The 20,167-nt window shown below is 50.2% G+C and overlaps 1 non-coding gene across 1 annotated transcript; it reads left to right on the top strand.

The window, feature by feature from the left end:
- Positions 1-19,036: 19,036 nt before the first annotated feature.
- Trnah-gug lies at positions 19,037-19,108 on the top strand. Its single transcript has one exon. It is a non-coding gene; the product is annotated as a tRNA-His (tRNA).
- Positions 19,109-20,167: the final 1,059 nt, after the last annotated feature.

Below are 20,167 nucleotides of genomic sequence, written 5' to 3'. Positions count from 1 at the left end.
AGTGTCAGTAACTCCGTACGCTCCTCACCAGCTTTAATCTCAAGGACACGTGGCGAATGCTCCACCCGGTTGAAACCCAGTATACCTATTTTTATCCAACGGGGCACAGCCGGCTCGATCGGATTTATGCGTCATCGTCACTGGCAGCCCCAGTAACTAGATCTGAGATCAGCCCAGTTATTTTTTCAGATCCCTACAGTTATTATTGTGAACTTTTTCTTCCCATTTCTAGGCCTTCCTACCGCAAAAATCTATGGAAGTTTAACTGCAGCCTGCTAGCCGACTCTCATTTTACGCAGTCCTTTGCTGATATGTGGCACAAACTTTTGAAGACTAAAACCGGTGACAGTAGCGTCCTCGAGTGGTGGGTTGGCATTGCCAAACCTGCAGTCCGGACCTTTTTAATTAATTTTAGCCGCGAAGCAGCGCACTGGCGTCGCTCGACGTCACAATTTTATCAGAGCTGTTTGAAGGACCTCGCCCGACAGGTCACGGCCCAGCCGCATCTTCTTCCCATTTTCAAACAATTTAAGGCCGAACTCTTGTCCGATCTGCGGCGGAAGAGTAGAGGGCCAGTTACACGGAGCCAGCCTGTGGGTGCCGTGGACGGGGAGCCGCTCTCTATATATCATCTCAACAGAGAGCGGAAGATGCGTGAACGGTTGGCCTTTGATGCGTGGATCACTCGGGATGGAACAAAGACTTCCGACAGGGTGACGATTGAGAGGTAAATCCACGCACATTCTGAGTCGTCGGCCGCGGTGGTCTAGCGCTTCTAGGCGCTCAGTCCGGAACCGCGAGACTGCTACGGTCGCAGGTTCGAATCCTGCCTCGGGCATGGATGTGTGTGATGTCCTTAGGTTAGTTAGGTTTAAGTAGTTCTAAGTTCTAGGGGACTGATGACCACAGATGTTAAGTCCCATAGTGCTCAGAGCCATTTTGAACATTTTGAGTCTCTCTTTCAAGGTGTTGATGATCCCGCTGTGCTGCATCGTCTTTTACAGGGGATTCCTCTTGTTTTAAGTCGCACAGACCGTGTCCATATCAATGAGGCTTTTACGTCCGACGACTTGCACGAAGCTGTCAAGCGAAGTCCTAGGGGGAAATCTCCCGGAATGGACGGCATTCCCGCTGAATTTTATTTGCAGTATTTTAACCTTTTACGCGATACTTTAACTGCTATCGCCAATTAAGTTCTTAATGGTGCTCCTCTACCACCGGAATTTGCAGTCGGGTGCATAACGCTCATTCTGAAATCAAAAGCGACGCCGAATATACACACTGTTCGACCGATCACTCTGTTGAACGCGGATTATAAGATCATGGCGAGGTGCGTCGCGCACAGACTGCGGCAAGTCATGCCGCGCATTATCAGTGAACATCAGACGTGTGCTGTGCGTGACAGGAATATTTTTGACGCCGTTTTGGCCTATAGGGACTATATCGGTTTTGTACGCGGCAACAGGGTTCGGTCGGCAGCGATTATGTTGGTCGATTTCCAGAATGCATTTGACAGGGTTGGCCATGCCTATTTACGGCGTGTGATGGTTGCAATGGGATTTGGTCTTAAGTTTACACACGTGGTTCAGAGCTTTTTGCGCAATGCTACGTCGAGCGTCACCGTCAACGGGTCCCTCAGTCCACCTATAAGTCTTACGCGCTCTCCCCCTGCGGGTTCGGGGGTAAGAATAGGCCCGCGGTATTCCTGCCTGTCGTAAGAGGCGACTAAAAGGAGTCTCAAACGTTTCGGCCTTCTGTGATGGTCCCCTCTTGGGTTTGACCTCCTTTTTTCTTCCAAATTTCCGTCGTCAGTGCGTGCCATTTGGGGAAGGACACCTTACGTGGTGTTTTTGTATTGGTCCATCATGCTCCACCATCTTGCATGTTACCTATTGTCGTGTGGGGGGGGACTACGCCCAATATCTTCTGGGTTGTCTCCTTCTCGCCTTGTGCGCACTCTTATTCTTAGCGCCTACGACAACTGTGGACCCTTTAAACACCTAAAATCCAGCACGGTAGCCAGTCCGTTGTGGTGGGGTCGTCATGTACCCTCTTGGTGGTAGCCCCCTGACCACGCAGGGATCGCACTACAGATGCCAGAGCTGTTTCCTCCCCATGCATGCCAAGGAGTATGTGCCCATCTTGTCTGGGGCACGGGGACTCCGGGCAACGGGATATAGGCCAGGTACCCGTTGCTTTGGCTGGGTGGCGCCCTTGGGGAGAGCCCTCGTTCGGAGTAGGTGGCATCTGGGCGGATGTGGCGCAATGAAGCGCAATAAATCACACCAAGCTGGTGGTCGCACGGCCACCAGCGTCTCTAAGCGAGGTAGAGTCGACTTCGATGCTGCGCAATATGACCCTCAGACGTTCCCCTCGTTGGCTGCGCCATGGGAGGGGCGCCGGTCTAGTGCCAAGCGGGAGCCTTATGTACCACAATACCTTGTCTGCAGCAGGACTGATGGTGACTCCTTTCTTCCGACGAAGCCTATGTTTTTTGTGGAACACCTGGAGGATAAGTTTGGGGAAGTGGCAGGGTTGTCAAAAATGAGGAATGGGTCCATCCTCCTCAAGACGTCCTCCCCAGCCCAGTCACGAGCGTTGCTCTTGTGTGATAAGCTGGGTGACGTCCCTGTTACCGTCACTCCCCACAGTAGCTTAAATATGGTCCAGGGGATTATTTACCATCGTGACCTCTTGTTACAATCCGATGACGAGCTGAGAGCCGACTTGGAACGACGTGGTGTGCATTTTGTCCGTCGTGTCCATCGAGGACCCAAGACAAACAGGGTGGCCACCGGTGCCTTTATCTTGGCCTTCGAGGGTGATGTCTTGCCCGAGAAGGTCAAGGTAATGGTTTACCGTTGCAACGTGAAGCCATACGTCCCTCCCCCGATGCGGTGCTTCCAGTGCTGGAAGTTTGGGCATATGTCCTCCCGTTGCCCATCCAGCGCTACATGTCGAGATTGCGGACGCCCGTCTCATCCCGATTCTCCATGTGCGCCCCCGCCTGTATGTGTCAACTGTGGGGAGCACCACTCTCCATGCTCGCCGGATTGCCCCGTTCTTCATAAGGAGCGGAAAATAATGGAATTTAAGACCCTGGACCGGCTTACTTATCGAGAGGCTAAACAGAAATATGAAAGGTTGTATCCTGCTTCCCTTAGAACATCTTATGCTGCAGCCACGTTATCGTCGCCCCCGCGAGCGACGGTTGTCGCTTCATCTGTGCCGCCTTCAGTGGGCCCTCGGGGCCATGTATCTCTGTCTGCCCCCCTCGTGCCTGGGGGCAAGCCTTCCTCTATTGCCCCCTTAGCAGTTGGGGGCAAACCCTCTTCTGTCGCTCCCCCCAAGCTTACTTCGGGAGTGACATCTGCTCCACAACTGGGAGGCTCGATTCCTCCCCCTCCTTCTCCGGCGGCGTTGCCTCCGCCGGTTCCTCTCTCGCGGAAGGGGTCCCTCGGGGCTCTCCCTTCCTCCGTTTCTTCTCCTTCCCAGCCATATGTCAGCCAGTGGCTGAAGGTTCCGCCACCTGCTGATCGTAGGGCTTCTGCGTCGTCGTCAGCCTCCGACGCTCCTTCAGAGAAGCTCTCCCAGCCCTCTCACCCTAAGGGCAGACGCGAGAAGAAGGAACGGAATGTGTCCAAGAAGAAGGACGTTCCGGCGGTTTCAGCACCGCCTGCTGTACATAGTCCTGGCTCCGGGGATGAGGTGGAGATCCTCGCCTCTGCCGCGGATCTCGCCCTCACGGAACCCTTGGGGGCCTCTCCTATGGACTCAGCTGACTCTCCCCCAGTGGCGGCAGTTGGCTCTGACGCGCTGTCTGCCTCTTAGTCGCATTCACGCCCTCCCAGTCCCTTCCTGCTTCCATTCTCCAATGGAACTGCGGCGGTTATTTCCGCCACCTGCCTGAGCTCCGGATGCTTCTGAGTGATTCCCCTGTTCTCTGCGTTGCTCTGCAGGAAACTTGGTTTCCTGCACTACGGACCCCCGCCCTTCGCGGTTATCAGGGATACTATAAGAACCGTGCTGCCTGTCATCGAGCGTCAGGTGGGGTTTGCCTCTTTTTTCACAACTCTGTCTGTAGTTCGCCAGTACCCCTTCAGACACCTTTAGAGGCAGTTGCTGCCAGGGTTGAGCTCTCGCCGGCTATTACTGTTTGCTCTGTTTACATTCCTCCGGATGGGGAGCTCCCCCGACATGTCTTGGCTGCACTGCTGGCTCAACTCCCGCCACCTTTGCTGCTTCTGGGCGATTTCAATGCCCACAACCCTCTATGGGGTGGGACTGTCTCCGATGATCGTGGTCGGACCGTGGAGCATGTGTTGGCTCAGCTCGACCTTAGCCTCTTAAACACCGGTGCTCCCACGCATTTCAGTGTGGCCCATGGCTCGTTCTCGGCCATCGATCTCTCTATTTGCAGCCCTGGACTTGTCCCATCCCTCCACTGGAGGGTGCATCCTGACCTATGTGGTAGTGACCATTTTCCCATCTATTTGTCACTGCCACAGTGTCATTCTTCTGGGCGCTTGCCCCGCTGGGCTTTCCACAGGGCTGACTGGCCAGCTTTTACTTCCGCTGTAACCATAGCGTCTCCCCCACAGGGTGACATTGACGAGGTGGTCCGTGTTTTAACCACGTCCATCATTTCAGCGGCCGAGGCTACCATCCCCCGTTCCTCTGGCCTCCCTCGGCGGAAGGCTGTCCCCTGGTGGTCGCCGGAGATTGCTGAGGCTATTCGCGACCGTAGGCGGGCTCTCCAGCGTCATAGGCGGCACCCGTCTCTGGAGACCCTCATCGCCTTTAAGAGGCTCCGTGCCTTCGCCCGTCGACTTATTGCACGGCGTAAGCAGGAGTGCTGGGAGAGGTACGTCTCCTCCCTGGGCTCCCGTGTCTCGTCCTCGCACGTGTGGTCCCGGATCCGGCGGATTTATGGCTCCCAGACCCCTGTGGGTGTCCCTGGGCTCTCCTTGGACGGCGCTGTCTGCACGGACGCTGCCGCCATTGCTGAACGGCTCGCCGCGCACTTTGCTCACAGCTCTGCGACTGCATCCTATCCCCCCGCCTTTCGCTCTCTAAAGGAGCGAGCCGAGCGGACGCCGTTCTCATTCCACACGCGTCATTATGAAACATACAATGCTCCTTTCAGCGAGAGGGAACTCCTCGCTGCCCTCGCCGATTGCCCTGATACAGCACCAGGACCGGGCTGCATCCACGCGCAGATGCTGAAGCATCTCTCCAGGGACTGCCAGAGACACATCCTCACCATCTTTAACCGCATTTGGAGCGAGGGCGTGTTCCCGTCGCAATGGCGAGAGGGTCTTATTGTCCCCATCGTGAAGCCCGGTGCGGACCCACTGGCGGTGGACAGCTATCGTCCCATTACCCTCACCAACGTTTTGTGCAAATTGCTCGAACGTATGGTGGGGCGGCGTTTGTGTTGGGTCCTTGAGTCGCGCGGTCTCCTCGCTCCATCCCAGGGTGGCTTCCGTCGGGGCCGGTCTGCAGTGGACAATTTGGTGCGGCTGGAATCTGCTGTCCGTACGGCTTTTGCCCGACGTCAGCACCTTGTTGCTGTATTTTTCGATCTGCGGAAGGCGTATGACACCACATGGAGGCATCACATCCTCGCCACGTTGCATGGGTGGGGTCTTCGTGGTCGGCTCCCGGCTTTTCTTCAAAGCTTTTTATTGCGCCGCTCTTTCCGGGTGCAAGTCGGTGCCACCTCTAGTTCCTCTTATATACAGGAAAATGGGGTCCCGCAGGGCTCGGTGTTGAGCGTCTCGTTATTTCTAGTGGCCATTAATGGTCTGGCTGCAGCAGTGGGGTCGTCGGTGTCTCCTTCTTTGTATGCCGACGACTTCTGCATCTCATTTAGCTCCACAACTACGGGAGTCGCCGAACGCAGGTTGCAAGTCGCCGTTCGCAAGGCAGCATCATGGGCTCTGGCTCATGGTTTTCAGTTCTCTGCTGCCAAGACTCGGGTTATGCACTTCTGCAGGCGTCGGACAGTCCACCCTCATCCTGACCTTTACCTCGACGGCCACCTGCTTGAAGTGGTGGACACTTGCCGCTTCTTGGGACTCGTGTTTGATGCCCGGCTCACATGGGTTCCTCATGTTACTCAGCTGAAGCAAAAATGCTGGCGGCACCTCAACGCCCTCCGCTGCCTTAGCCACACGTCTTGGGGTGCAGATCGTTGCACGCTACTGCAATTGTACACAGCCCTTGTGCAGTCCCGGCTTGATTATGGGAGCCTGGCCTATGGGTCTGCGTCACCCTCAGTGTTGCAGTTGTTAGACCCCATACACCACTGTGGGGTTCGGCTTGCAACTGGCGCTTTTCGCACCAGCCCCGTGGATAGTCTACTGGTGGAGGCCGGGGTTCCCCCGCTGCGGATTCGCCGCCATCGTCTGCTCGCCGACTATGCTGTCCACGTACATTGCTCGCCAGGCCATCCCAATCGTCGCCTGCTTTTCCCTGCCTTGGTCCACCACCTGCCCGACCGGCGACCTCGGTCTGGGCTTTCCGTAGCTGTCCGTGTCCAGTCCCTGCTGTCAGAACTGGGGTCATTCCCTCTTCTGCCTCCCTTCCGGGTCCGTACACCTACGCCTCCCTGGTGTTTGTCCCGGCCGTCCGTCCATCTGGATTTGGCACAGGGACCTAAGGACTCGGTTCCGCCTGTGGCCCTCCGTCGCCGTTTTCTTGCGCTCCTCGACTCATTTCCGGGCTGTGAGCCTGTCTACACTGATGGTTCCCTGGTTGATGGTCGCACTGCCTACGCTTTTGCTCACGCTGCCCATGTTGAGCAACGCTCCTTGCCGGCTGGCAGCAGTATTTTTACTGCAGAGCTGGTGGCCATCTTGCGAGCTCTTGAGCATATGCGTTCCTGCTCAGATGCGTCCGTCGTCATCTGCAGTGACTCCCTGAGCAGCCTCCAGGCCATCGACCGCTGCTATCCCTCTTCTCCTCTGGTGTCCTCTATTCGGGAGTCTGTTTCCACCATTACCCACTCTGGTCGTTCGGTGGTTTTTGTTTGGACGCCAGGTCACGTTGGCATCCCGGGGAACGAACGTGTTGACAGGCTGGCCAAAGGGGCGATAGACGCCCCAGCTTTGGAGATCGGCCTTACGGCTCGCGACCAGCAGCTGGTGTTGCGCCGTAAGGTACTTGGGATGTGGGCTGCTGAGTGGCGTGGCATGACAGCCCCGAATAAACTACGGGCTGTCAAGGGGACGACCGATGTGTGGCGTTCCTCCCTGCGGGCTTCTCGCAGGGACTCGGTAGTCCTGTGTCGGCTGCGCATCGGCCATACCTACCTGACGCACGGCCATCTGTTACGTCAGGAGGATCCCCCCTTGTGTCAGTGTGGGTCCCGGCTGACGGTCGGCCACATTTTGCTGGAGTGTCCTCGACTGCGCACACTCCGGCAATCTTTTAATCTCTCGGGCACTTTGGCTTTGGTTTTATCCGCCGATGCCTCCATGGCTGATACCGTTTTAAATTTTATCCGTGGTAGTCCGTTTTATGGTTCGATTTAGGGAGGTCCTGCGCCTTTCCCTTTCTGTGTCTATTGTCCTTGTGTCTGTTGCTGTTCTGGTGTGCCGTGAGATGGTTGACTCTTTCCCATTTTTGATCTCGTGGTCAGTCAACCAGTCTCCGGCCATCTTCCTTTCTTCTGTTTCTTTCTGTCTGGTGTTCCTCTGTCCTGTTCTTGTCTGTAGTGTTTGCTGCTGAATTTGTGTGCTTTTAGCGCCTGGGGGGACGTCTCCTCCCCCTTTGGTTCTTATCTGCTTCGTAGATTTTCGGCTCGCCTGATTTTGGAATGGGGTTTAGTCCCCCTTTAACATACCAACAACCACCACCACCATCTTACGCGCTCGGTCAGACAAGGTTGCCCATTGTCTATGACACTTTACGCTTTGGCACTCGACCCGCTGCTGCGGTCTATCTGCCACGAGTGTCCGGGTATCTAACTTGGGGAAGATCGTCTTACTTGCCGGGCTTATGCCGACGATCTTGGAGTGTTCTTGGGTCGGCCGGCAGATGTAGATAATCTGTACTCTGTTCTCCGGCAATTTGAGAAGGCGACGGGGGCCATTGTGAATGTTCACAAGACTGTTTTGCTCCCCCTTACTCCACGGATGAGCCATGTGCGACGAAATTGGTTCAGTGTTGTGCAGCAGCATTAAGTCCTGGGGGTTATTTTATCTGATAATCCTCAGCGCATGGAGGCTCTGAATTGGCGTCCCACCTTACACAAAATTAGGGCGGTCGTTAAAATTCATGCGGCCCGCCATTTGGCGCTTTCTGATAAGGTGCAGCTTATCAATACTACCATCTTAGCTAGAGCGTGGTATTTAGCACAAGTTCTCCCGGTACCTAAGCTCCTAGACCGCGCTATTAAACAGGCCGTCTACTGGCTCCTTTAGAAAGGGGACATTTTCAAAGTTTCCTTAGCCACCTGCACCTTAAATCCAGCCGATGGGGGACTCGGTCTGGTGGATTTTTCCGCCAAATGCGCGGCGCTCCTCCTCAAACGGACTACGGCCGTGTTAGAGAAAGGTACCAGCAGTGCCACGGTCGGGTTGTTCAATCAATATCGCCCACCTTCTATAGTTGCCCCGGTCTCTGTCAGCCACATACCCTTTTCGTTGAATTACGTGCGGCGTTTTTATTTTCACAACAGCTATCTTGCGTATGGTGGCTCCAGCGGAGGCCGTGTCGGCGTCATTATCCGTGCTCTGCGGGGATCACCGGCCAGGAACAAGTGGGAGTACCGCATGCCGCACACTGACTGGCGAACAGTTTGGAGAAACATCGCCACACCCGTCTTTCCTGCACATGTCAGAGCGACGTGGTATAAAGTCGTGAATGGTACGATTCCTACAAATGGTAAACTGCACTTTATTCATCTGAGTCCGTACCCCGCCTGCGAAGAGTGCCATGACGAGGATACCATTGAACATCGCTTCGTGTGCCGTCGGTTCCGTGCTGTGTGGGACACTGCTCGGGATATGGTGCGTCTCGTCAACAGGGTGTCTACAGCACAGGTGACAGTGGCAGATGCGATCGTACCCCAGTGTGAGGCGTTTCCGAACACCAAACGCAATGCCACCCTCTGGTTACTCGGTCATACAATACATTCTCTATTTTTCCTCAAACTGACGGATCGTCTGGATTTTCTCACATACTTATGGGCTGAACATGGCAAGTACCGTGTTCGAAAAGACTATGCTATGACTTTTGCAAATTTTTTGCATGTCGCCTTGGCGCATGCTTTTGCTCATTTACCGATGTCGACTTAATTAATTTTACACTTTCCTGCTTAAAACTATGACGTGATAGTGAGAGAATTCGTCTTGCGATGAATGTATATTCAGTACCAGTAAAGTAAACGGGAGACATTTCTCCCTTGGGAATTGCCTCGTATATGGCATTTTCCGAGGATTTTTCGTTTTACTTTTCTTTATTTTCCTATTGGTTTCCGCTCTGCCATGTATTGGCTTGGGATCGTGATGCCGGGGCGAGGCGTTGCATGAAAGTGTTCCCTTTTTTTACGGACATTTCGTTCTGTTTTATTGATTTTACTTTGGTCAGGATTCCTGGTGTGTTCTTCCTTATTGACTTGAATTATTTTTCTTCTCCTTTTCTCGTTTTATTCGGATTGATCACCGCTGCACTTTTCTAAACGTCCGTGTTTAATGAGTTCGCCATTGCTGGATGTCATTTTGATTTGTGTGCTGGCTGGATTTTTCTTTGACTACTTCACGAAGGTTACATATATTTTTTATTTCTATTTCTATTTTTGTTTTCACACTTTAAGAAGCCTTCATATGTATCCACTGTTTACCCTGAAGAAGCATACGTTTCTGTTTTCATTTCTCACAAGGAATTCCTCAGAGGAAGATGGTTTACTTTGCAACCTTTTTTTTTGGACAAAGATCGTTTTAGTTTCAGTTACACCTGGAAGAGGCCACCAGCACTGACTATAGCTAGAGAAGCTCGCCGACGAAGGCGTTATTTGGTGAGAGAAAGCACGGGCTATAAGGGGAGATGGGAGGCCTAAAAAAAAAAACTGCCAATTTTGGCGTCTTGTTTTTGTGCCATTGCGATGTGTTTTCGTGGGGATGGACGCAGCTCCCGTGACTTGCCCGTTGTGTGGGTAGCGTGGCCGAGCGGTCTAAGGCGCTGGTTTCAGGCACCACTCTCTTCGGAGGCGCGGTCTCGTGCGCATCGCGCCCTGGGAGCGGCGCGTTCGGCAGTGCTTGCTGGTGCCTCGTGGACGGCGGCGGTTCGTCGCGGCGGCGTCTTCTTCTGCGGCTGTGTTGCTTCTGAACAGTGAGTAATATGGATCAAGAAAATAGAGAAAATAACGTTCAATGCGCCTTTGATAGGAACGTTGTTAGGCCGTCTGCTTTCGAAATACATAATTGGATTAAGGAATAGTTGCAATTACCGGAAACTGAAGTATTAGGATTGCAGTTGGACGCTTTTCTGAACTCTTTATTTTTGAAACTTAAGTCTCCCGAACTTTGTGATTCCTTAGTGAACGTGAGTGGAGGTATTCGAAAATTTAAGCACATTGATGGTAACATTAGTAATGTGACTGTTTCAAATGCTGGTTATGGGATACGAAATGTTCGTATTTTTAACTTGCCATTTGAAACCCGTAACGAGACAATAGCTCAGAGCTTAATGTCTTATGGTACTGTGCTCTCGGTAACTAAAGAAAAATGGTCGTCTACATCTACCAGGTGGAAAATGGTATTCGAAGTGTGAAAATGATTGTACGAAAACACGTGCCGTCGATTTTAGTCATTGCTGGCCACCGGGCATTTATTTCGTACAGCGGGCAGCCACAGACCTGTTCATTTTGTAATGCTAGTGATCATTTGCGACAAAATTGTCCGAGACGTAGGCGCCCCGTATAGTTACCATTAGCTGGTCACGACAGTGGTCAAACTGATGTTTTGACGTATGCGTCGGTCGCACTGGGCCAGTCGCCCAAACGCCGGCATGCCGAAAATACAAACACGACCGAGGCCGAAGCGATGGAAATTACTCCTACCACGTCTCAGATTTCTCCTGTTTCGGAAATGTTTGAAAATTCAGCGTCTGTAAGTGAAGGAGAACTTGTAATAGTGCCCCAGGCTGCTGTTTCTAGTGATGTACCGCCTGTTTCAAACATCGATCCTGTTGTTATTGCTTCACCTGTCGTAAATATCGGCTCGTCCACTTCTGTAGCTGACGACGCTTCTGTAAACGAGGGTGCGTCGGTTTCTTCTGTTGATATTGAAGGGCGTGAGGCAAGGGAAACCATCCCCGCCGGACCAGAACAACCGCGACGTGCAGGCTATATGGGTAGAAACAGTTGCTCGCAAAGATTCCGTAGCGCCAGTAGTTCCGGAATTTTGGAAGGAGTTTCGGTTCGAAGGGAGCGGAGTCCTTCTCCTGATAGGGCACCTGTTTCGCGTCGCTATCCGAATCCGAAACAGAAGCAGAAAAATTCACAACGATTCCCGAACCGCACCGATGTTACCTCGAAGCAGGTGTTTGATTCCGGCCGGCGGCAGCAGCGTCCGTTAGCTAGTAGCCAGCCTGTGCAAAATCAAAGTGCGTCAGAAAGCCGCCGTGACGTTACGGTTCGTCAGCTGAAAGAAATTTTAAACAAAGGAGAACAGGAAATTGAACAGCGAGTCGAATTTCAAGGTGAAAGTGTTCCCACTACGCAACCTACACAGCCGTCTGTGAAACGCAAGTCGGAGGATTCTTATCAAAAGCGTCCGCGCTCACAACCACCTTTTGCTGGGTCGGAATCTGCTTCTGAACCAGTCAATACCGCGAATGTGTCGTCTGGAACTACAGCTAATGTGGCTATGGAGGTGGGCCCCCTCTGTCCGGAGTTGAGTACGCCAATAAACTGGTCCGAAGATGTAGAATAAGATCCGGGTGTCGCACCCCCTGTAGCGCGTGTCTTCTTCAAATACTTTATGGTAGCACATCCACCATCAGTTGTTGCTACAATTAATGTTAATAGAATTGAGTCAAACGTTAAATTTTTAGCTTTGGTTGACTTTCTTCAGTTGTTCGTGCAGACGTCGTTTTCCTACAAGAAGTGGTTTCAAATTTGATTCACACGGTGCCAGGATATCAGGTTTTAGTGAATTTTGATCCTGAATTTCGTTGTGGCACAGCAATTCTCGTTCGTTTAGGGCATGATATCTCAAACATCACGAGGCTTCCAAACGGTAGAGGTGTGGCATGCACAGTCAACAACGTCCGCTACGTGAATGTGTACGCTCCTTCTGGTGCTGATGCAAAGCCGTTACGGAGTGTTTTTTATGGCAGTGAATTGTCATCTTTTCCAAGGTCCCCACCTCCCTGTGGTTTTAGGAGGCGATTTTGTGTGCTCGGCGAGAGGGACCAAGAGCCGCGAGCGTACAAATGCCTTGAACTGCAGGCTTTGGTTACGGAACTTAAGATGACCGATTCGTGGAGGCATTTACCCCACTTTTATCCCACTGGTAGGAGTCGGCTTGACAGAATATATGTATCCAGTGACAGGAAGCATTGTATTCTGACGTCGGTGGTTCATCCTGTAATCTTCTCTGACAACTGTGCTTACGTTTGTCAGTTCCACACTCTGTTAGCACCACCACCTCGCGTGAGACGCCTATGGAAATGGAATACCCGCCACTTATCTGATACTACATTATACCCGGGCCGCTGAAACATTGCACTTGACGTTTGCGCATGAAGTTGGCAGCGTAACAGAGTAACAAGTGAAGAACGATAGGCGCTAGGCGTTCAGCGTGGGGCGCCAGCCAATCACAGCGCAGTGACCACAGCTGTTACGCACGTGCTGTGACGTCAAAGTTCCCGCGTTGCCGGCTTTGTTTAGTGAATGTGTATACAACGTGAATTGTATGTTGTTTACTGCGTGTTTTAGTTGTACTGTGTGCTATATCGTTGTGACTTTTGTTACGTTGTGAGTGTACATACTTGGAAAATGCCACCGAAAAGACTTCGTTCACTTAGTGACAATCCTTTGCGTCGAGGGGTGCCGCTAAACAGCCAGGCACTGGAGTTATTACGCAGAACTCGTAAGTTTTACGAGCAGGAGAAAAACTACGTAAGCATTCATGGACAGCCATCAATTCCTGCCGACAAAGTGGTGGAACGTACGTCGAAAACTCTTGGTATTAGTGCAAGAACCGTAGTAAGTAAGGGAGTATTACTACAAAACTTGGAAGATACTGAAGTGAGCCGTAATGATTCCGAGCTGTCTGGATCAAATAATACATTTTTATCAACCCCGGGAAAGAAGAAAAAGCGGCCTAGTCCTATCACAGATTCAGATTCTTTCCAGACTGATGCAATTCGTAGGCATGTTTATGCTTACTACAGCAGAAAAGAGTATCCGACTGTAGCTAAGTTACTAATCTCTTTAAAAGAAAGTGAACTCTTCAGGGATGGTAAAACATCACTAAAAATAGTGCTAAAAAGTATGGGTTTCCGTTACAAAACGCTAGACGGACGCAAAGTACTGTTAGAGAGGGCACATGTTGTTACCGCTCGTAGTATTTTCTTGCACAAACTTGTGGGCAGAGACATTCATTCCATAATTTGGCTAGACGAAACGTGGGTTAATGCCGGGGAAGCTGTCAGTAAATGTTGGACGGATAACACACCCAGCAGTAGCGGCCATCAGCCGACGGGAAGAGGAGCTAGATTAATTGTGGTTCATGCAGGCTCCTCCAGTGGTTTTGTCCCTGACGCACTTTTAGTTTTTAGATCGAAAAAGACTGGTGATTACCATGAAGATATGGATCACACACGATTTGTTGAGTGGTTCAGGAACCTTTTAAAACAATTTCCTGTCCCTAGAACAATTGTAATGGACAATGCTCCATATCATTCGGTGATACAGAACAAAGCCCCAACCACAAATGATCGGAAAGAAGTTATGGTGCAGTGGTTACAGGCTCGAAATATTGCAGCGGATATGAGTATGACAAAGGTTCTGTTGTATTCTCTTGTTAAAGAAAATAAGCCTACGACACCTACATATGTAGTAGACAAAATTGCCAAGGAGCAGGGTCATACTGTAATAAGGCTGCCACCATATCACTGCCATTTCAACCCTATTGAATTAATATGGAGTGATGTAAAAATGTATGTAAGGAACAACAACAAGTCCTTTACAATAACAGAGGTGGAAAAGCTGTTGCGTGAAGCTCTTGTGACTGTGGATGCAGCCTCACGGAGAAAAAAAGTAGAGCACGTCGAGAAGCTTATACGAGCAGCACAGACAATAGAAGGCATTATCAATGGCCATGAACAATTAATGATTTGTCTTGCTGATGACGACGATGAAGACGGTTTTGGCGATGAGTCGGACAACAGTGACAATGGCGAGCTGGATGGAATTGCGCCATTATCGCTGTAAATTGGTGAGTGAAAAATTACTAATATTGGTTATTTATTGCAATCTCGGTTATTATTTATTTTGTAAACTACGTACATTATTGATTTGAAAGTACCAGTCGTCAGATGCTTGTTTTTTTGTATTTCTTTGCTCCGTTATCGAAAGGGTACGCAGTTATGGTTTTACATGTATTGTTATACGGTTGTTTACATCCTGTCATTGTAGTACAACTAAAAACGAGTTTTTATATACATTGTAATTGCTCAATCGCTTGCATTTACGAGACGGGACGGAAAACTGTATCGTCTGCTGTGTGTATAGAGGCTGCTGTTGCAACATCGCTATTACAGTGAAGCCAACCTAAATAGACAAAAAGCGAACTGTCAAGTGCAATGTTTCGCCGGCGGGGGTATAGAACCCATCATTGTCAATGTATGGCGGCGAGTTCTGCAATATCGCGTTCAATACGAAACAACGTTGTCTTGGTGGGTGGCATATGCAAATCCAGCTTTGCGGAAAGCTCTCCAGGAATTTAGTTCAAACGTCGCGCTCTGGAAAAAATCCACGTTTTAATTTTATGAGCTCTGTTCGCAAGATGTTATTACCATGCAGACCGATGACCCTGCTCTCAGGGTGGCGCGAATTCGCAAAATTAAGGGACGCCTTATGGAACTGCAAACGTTATCACTTTATGGGTCGGTTGTGCGGAGCCCGGCTCCTGGACACCTTACCTATGAAACACCCTCAATGTTCCACTTGTTATGGGAACGTCGGCGCATCGCGCGCAGTTGTATAACGGAACTTGAATCAGCTGATGGCGAGCGTTTCCGTACACAGTCAGCAATCCTTAAGGAAGTGCACCGTCACTTCGTGGATTTATTTAGTGACAAACGCAGTGATGCTGCAGCTATTGCGGATCTTTTACAAGTGACACCACGTGTTTTAACAACTACTGATCGCCACCATCTTAATGCTCCCTTGACGGTGGAAGAAGTTTCTGATGTTTTGCGGTCGTGTTCTACACATAAAATACCTGGAGCAGATAGTCTACCGCCAGAATTTTACCTTAGGTTTTGGCCTTTATTTGGTACTACTATCACTGATATTTTTAATGAAATTTTAAACGGGGTGTCGGTTCCTGCGTCCTTTCTTGAAGGGATTATTACACTGACTCCAAAAACCAGGGTGAACAATAAGATGTCCAATCTTCGTCCTATTACTCTGCTTAATGGCGATTACAAGCTTTTCACGAAATGTGTTGCAACACGCTTACGCAGCGTCATGTCAAAGATTATCAGTGATTTTCAGAATTGCGCAGTGCCACATAGGACAATCTATGGGACTGTGTTAACTTATAGAGACGTCATTGCTTACGCCACAGTGGAGAAAATCCGTTTTGGAATTCTATCTATTGACTTCGCTACGGCTTTTGATAGGGTCAGCCATACTTATCTTCGGCGCACCCTACAAAAATTTGGTTTCGGCAAAAACTTTGTGACAATGGTTTCCACTTTGTTTCAAGCCTCAACTTCTCGTGTTTACGTGAATGGATTCTTATCCGACAGTATTGGTCTCAAGTGTTCGGTTAAACAAGGGTGCCCGATGTCCATGGCGTTATTTGCCATTTCGATGGATCCACTTTTACGCAAATTAGACAGCTCCTGCATGGGAATACACATCGGGGGAGTCAAACATGTTTGTCGGGCCTATGCCGATGATCTGGGCCTCTTCGTGTCTTCGCCCTCCGATCTGGACACCATCCACAATGTTCTTATGCTCTATGCGCGCGCCTCGGGGGCGGAGATTAACACCCGGAAAACTGTTTTTCTGCCAATTCATAATGCAATTCGTGGCTTTAAGCGATCTTGGATCACTGTCAAACAGGAACATAAGATTTTAGGGGTTCATTTCCAAGCCAACCTTTTGAAAACGGCGGTTTACAATTGGCGTCTCACTTTATATGGCATTCGAGCGATGCTTCATTTGCATGCCACCCGCAACTTAACGCTGAAACAACGTGTTCTTTTGCTCAATTCCTTCGTCCTCAGCAAAGCGTGGTACCTCGCCCAGATTTTTCATGTGCCAAAGAACTTGGGGCGAGCCATCACACAGGCTGTGTACTGGCTCCTGTGGAGAGGCTATGAAAGTTGCAGCATTACTCATTCATCGTACATGTCGCACGCTCGAGGTCCATGCCACGAGTCCCACAGCCTTTTTGTTCGACATCTATCGCCCTCCGTCAGAGGCAGCCCCGGTTGATCGGACAAAGATTCCATATCGGCTGCGGTATCTTCGTGAATTTTATGTTCAGAAAAGTTACCTCGACAGTGACGATCTGGACCCAAGATCGCGAAATGCACGAGTGATCTACCAAGGTCTGAGGGGGCAACCAGCCAGACATAAACTGGAGGGTCTCTACCCGACAGTGACGTGGAAGGTGGTGTGGGCGAATGTTCATGCCCCATATCTATCATCGGCAGTGAGCAGCTTCTGGTACAAGGTGGTCAACCGTCTTCTTCCCACCAATGCCAAGCTGAATCACATTAATTTAGGGGCATCCAGCTCTTGTGACAGCTGTCCGCAGAAAGACACCCTGGAGCACCGTTTTACTTGTGCGCGTTTTACGTCGGTTTGGCAAGTTGCTGTGCGGATTCTCGCCCTAGTCAATAGGACTCACGTAGACTGTTTTAGCGCTACCACTGCACTCATCCCGGACTACCGGCCCTTTCCTCCAGCAAAACGAGCTGCCACCACTTGGATTCTGGCCCATACCGTATATGCAATGCTTTATTTGCAGATTACAGACGTATATCTGTATGTCGTGTATTTGTCTGCTGAACACGATAAGATGCAACTGCAGAAGAAGTATCATCAAACGTTTGCAAATTTTCTTAATGTTGCCGTAGCCTATGCGTTTGAAAAACTGCTCTACCAGGGGACTGCGTAGTCTATTTCACGTTTCTCGCAAATTCTTCTCAACTTTTTGTTGTGTTATGAAACGTACGTTATGCCTGATAACCACACTGTACAATTAATGGACGAAATGTTTTCTCAGTGGAAGAACATAACTATCTTGTGCAAGTCGCTTTATAGTGAAATTTATTTATTCTGTTCTTATATTACATTATATTATCATTTCCATTCTTTTATCATTTTATGTTTCTGATTGATATGGTGTAGGCAGAGAACGAGTATGCGAATTGTTTTGAGTTTCGCCTGTTAATTCGCCGTTAGTTTGTCATTTTGTTTTCCATAAATGTTTGTATACAGTGATTTAACTTGAGGAGTGGCACGACGTATTCCTGTTTAAGGAGAAGGCCTATTTCTTTAGATCCGTTTTATCTAAAGGCTCCTGTATGGAGGCCATGTTGGTTGTATTATTTGTGTTTCTTACATTCACCGGAAGCCAATTTCATTAGCATTTTCACAAATTAAGTTGATACCGTTTAAGAAGATTTTGTTACCTGCACCCCTGCAGTGCGATCGTGAATGTGTCGTGGGGTGAACATTACGCAGAGTGCGTTTCCTTTCCCAGTTATATCACGGACAACAATATTTTCAGTGAATTATCGTTATTGTTAACTACGATCACCGAAGGATGATGCGATTTCATATCGAATTTACGACGCAGCCAGCGGCAACAGAACATCGGGGGAATGTTCAAATCAAAATTACAGCCAGAGAAGCTAGCCGAAGAAGGCACATATTGGAGAGTGTAAGGAAGGGCTGTGAGAGGAGAAGGGAGGCCCTTAAAAAAAAAAAAAAAAAAAAAAACTGCCAATTGTGTAATGTTTTCTGTGTCGAAGACAGGAGAACTGCTTACCCGAAAAGGAAACGGCATGAGCGTCTGTTTCTTAAATTGTCGTAGCAGAGTGCGTGGGGAGGCGAAGAGGATTCATAGGCGCTGTGTGCTCTCATGACTGCTGCCGTCCCCCCCCCCGCCCCCCCCCGCCGTCCCCCCCCCCGCCCCCCCCCCCCAGAAATCTGTCCCGAGCATGCCGTTCTGCAGAGTGGAAACGTTAATTTATACGTTTGTCGTCAGGCAGCGGGTGGGTGGTTGCTGTGTTCGCTGAAGAACCGCTTGCGTCGTTGTCCGGTGTGGTCTAGTGGACGCCGGCACGGTGGCTCAGCGTGTTCGGTCAGGGGGTTGGCTGCCCTCTGTAATAAAAAAAACTGAGTCAATCGACCAACAACGAACATAAAAGGATGTCTTCCGACGTCCGCCCCGAGCAGATGCAACGAACAGAAGCGAACAAAATGAGATTCCCGGTACTGGAGAATCTCCATTTTGTTGCTCCTCTTAGGCGACTTGCCTCGACTTTGCTCGACTGACACTTGCAGAAAAGTACCTTAAGTATGAATCACGGCTACAAGTGACGGCGAGAGAGATGCGACACCTGTCCACCTGTGGTCAACAGACTTGGAGGACTGCAAGACACTGCCAGGGAGGTGAATGCAGCTAACCACTCTGGTTAGTGTCCTAACAGGGCAGGCACGTTCGTTTGCCCGTATACATATAATGGAGATCGCGTCCGACACAGTGGGCAGAGCTTTGCTGTGTATCTCGCGGGTGTAGTCGTGAGAACTGCTTCCAAGGGTGCCTCCACGGCCGTGATCGTCTAGTCATTAGGACATTGCGTTGTGGCCGCAATAACCCAGGTTCGAATCCTGGTCACGGCAATTCTGAAAGTTTTGCCTTGCTGTTGCTGCAAAGATGATACTCAGCCAGTGTTTGAAATTACAATGCTCTCTTCATTTTTCACGCATGTTCCGCAGGCCGCACTACCATTTCATCATCAACAAGTAATTCGGCGGCCCCAGAGCGTGGGTAGCTGCCTGATAGATTAATCTATAGTCGAAAAGGGCACTGACAAAGATGAGGAAGCCAAGTTAAGTGGTTGTCGAAAACAAGCCCTAAGAATCGATATGTCTCCACCACGGTGAGTGGATCATCAGTAAGGTAAAGTTCTGGTTCCGGATGAATGCTGTGACACTGACAGAAGTGCATGACACACGACTTTGAAGCTGAAAACTGAAAGCCGTGGGCTAGAGCCCATGACTGCGCCTTGTGGATGGCTGCCTGTAGGCGCCACTCGGCAACACCAGTACTGGAGGAGCAGTACAAAATGTAAAGATCAATATACAGAGAACATGAAACCGACGGTCCTACAGCTGCTGCTAGACCGTTAACGACCACTAAAAATAGAGAGCCACTTAATATGGAGCCCTGTGGGACTCCATTCTCCTGGATATGGGGGGAGGGGGGGGGCAGGGGAACTTTGGGAAGCACCAACTTGTACTCAGAAAGTGGAGAGTATGGAGGGACAGGAAGTTTTGAATAAAAATCGGGAGGAGCCCTGGAGATGCCACTCGTATGAAGTGGGTAGGATATGATGTCACCAGGTTGTGTCATAAGCTTTTCATAAATAAAAAAAATTGCAACGAGGTTTTGGCACCTGGAAAAGGCTGTTCGGATCAGACTCGAGGGAAACAACATTATCACTGGTAGAGAGACCCTGGCGGAAACCAGCCTTACATGGAGCCAATAGGCCCCATGACTCGAGGAGCCAGCACAACCGCCGACTTACCATACTTTCTAACAGCTTACGAAGAACGTTGGTGAGGCTGACGGGTCGATAGCTATCCACAATAAGCGGGTTTTTACTGGGTTTGGGCCCTGGAATGATAGTGCTCTCCCGCCAATGTGATGGAAAGATGCCATCGCACCAGATCTGGTTG

This window comes from Schistocerca piceifrons, chromosome 2 (genome assembly GCF_021461385.2).
Source record: "Schistocerca piceifrons isolate TAMUIC-IGC-003096 chromosome 2, iqSchPice1.1, whole genome shotgun sequence".
NCBI lineage: Eukaryota > Metazoa > Arthropoda > Insecta > Orthoptera > Acrididae > Schistocerca > Schistocerca piceifrons.
The sequence above is the reverse complement of the archived record's forward strand: the minus strand, read 5'-3'. Positions and strand labels throughout refer to the sequence as shown.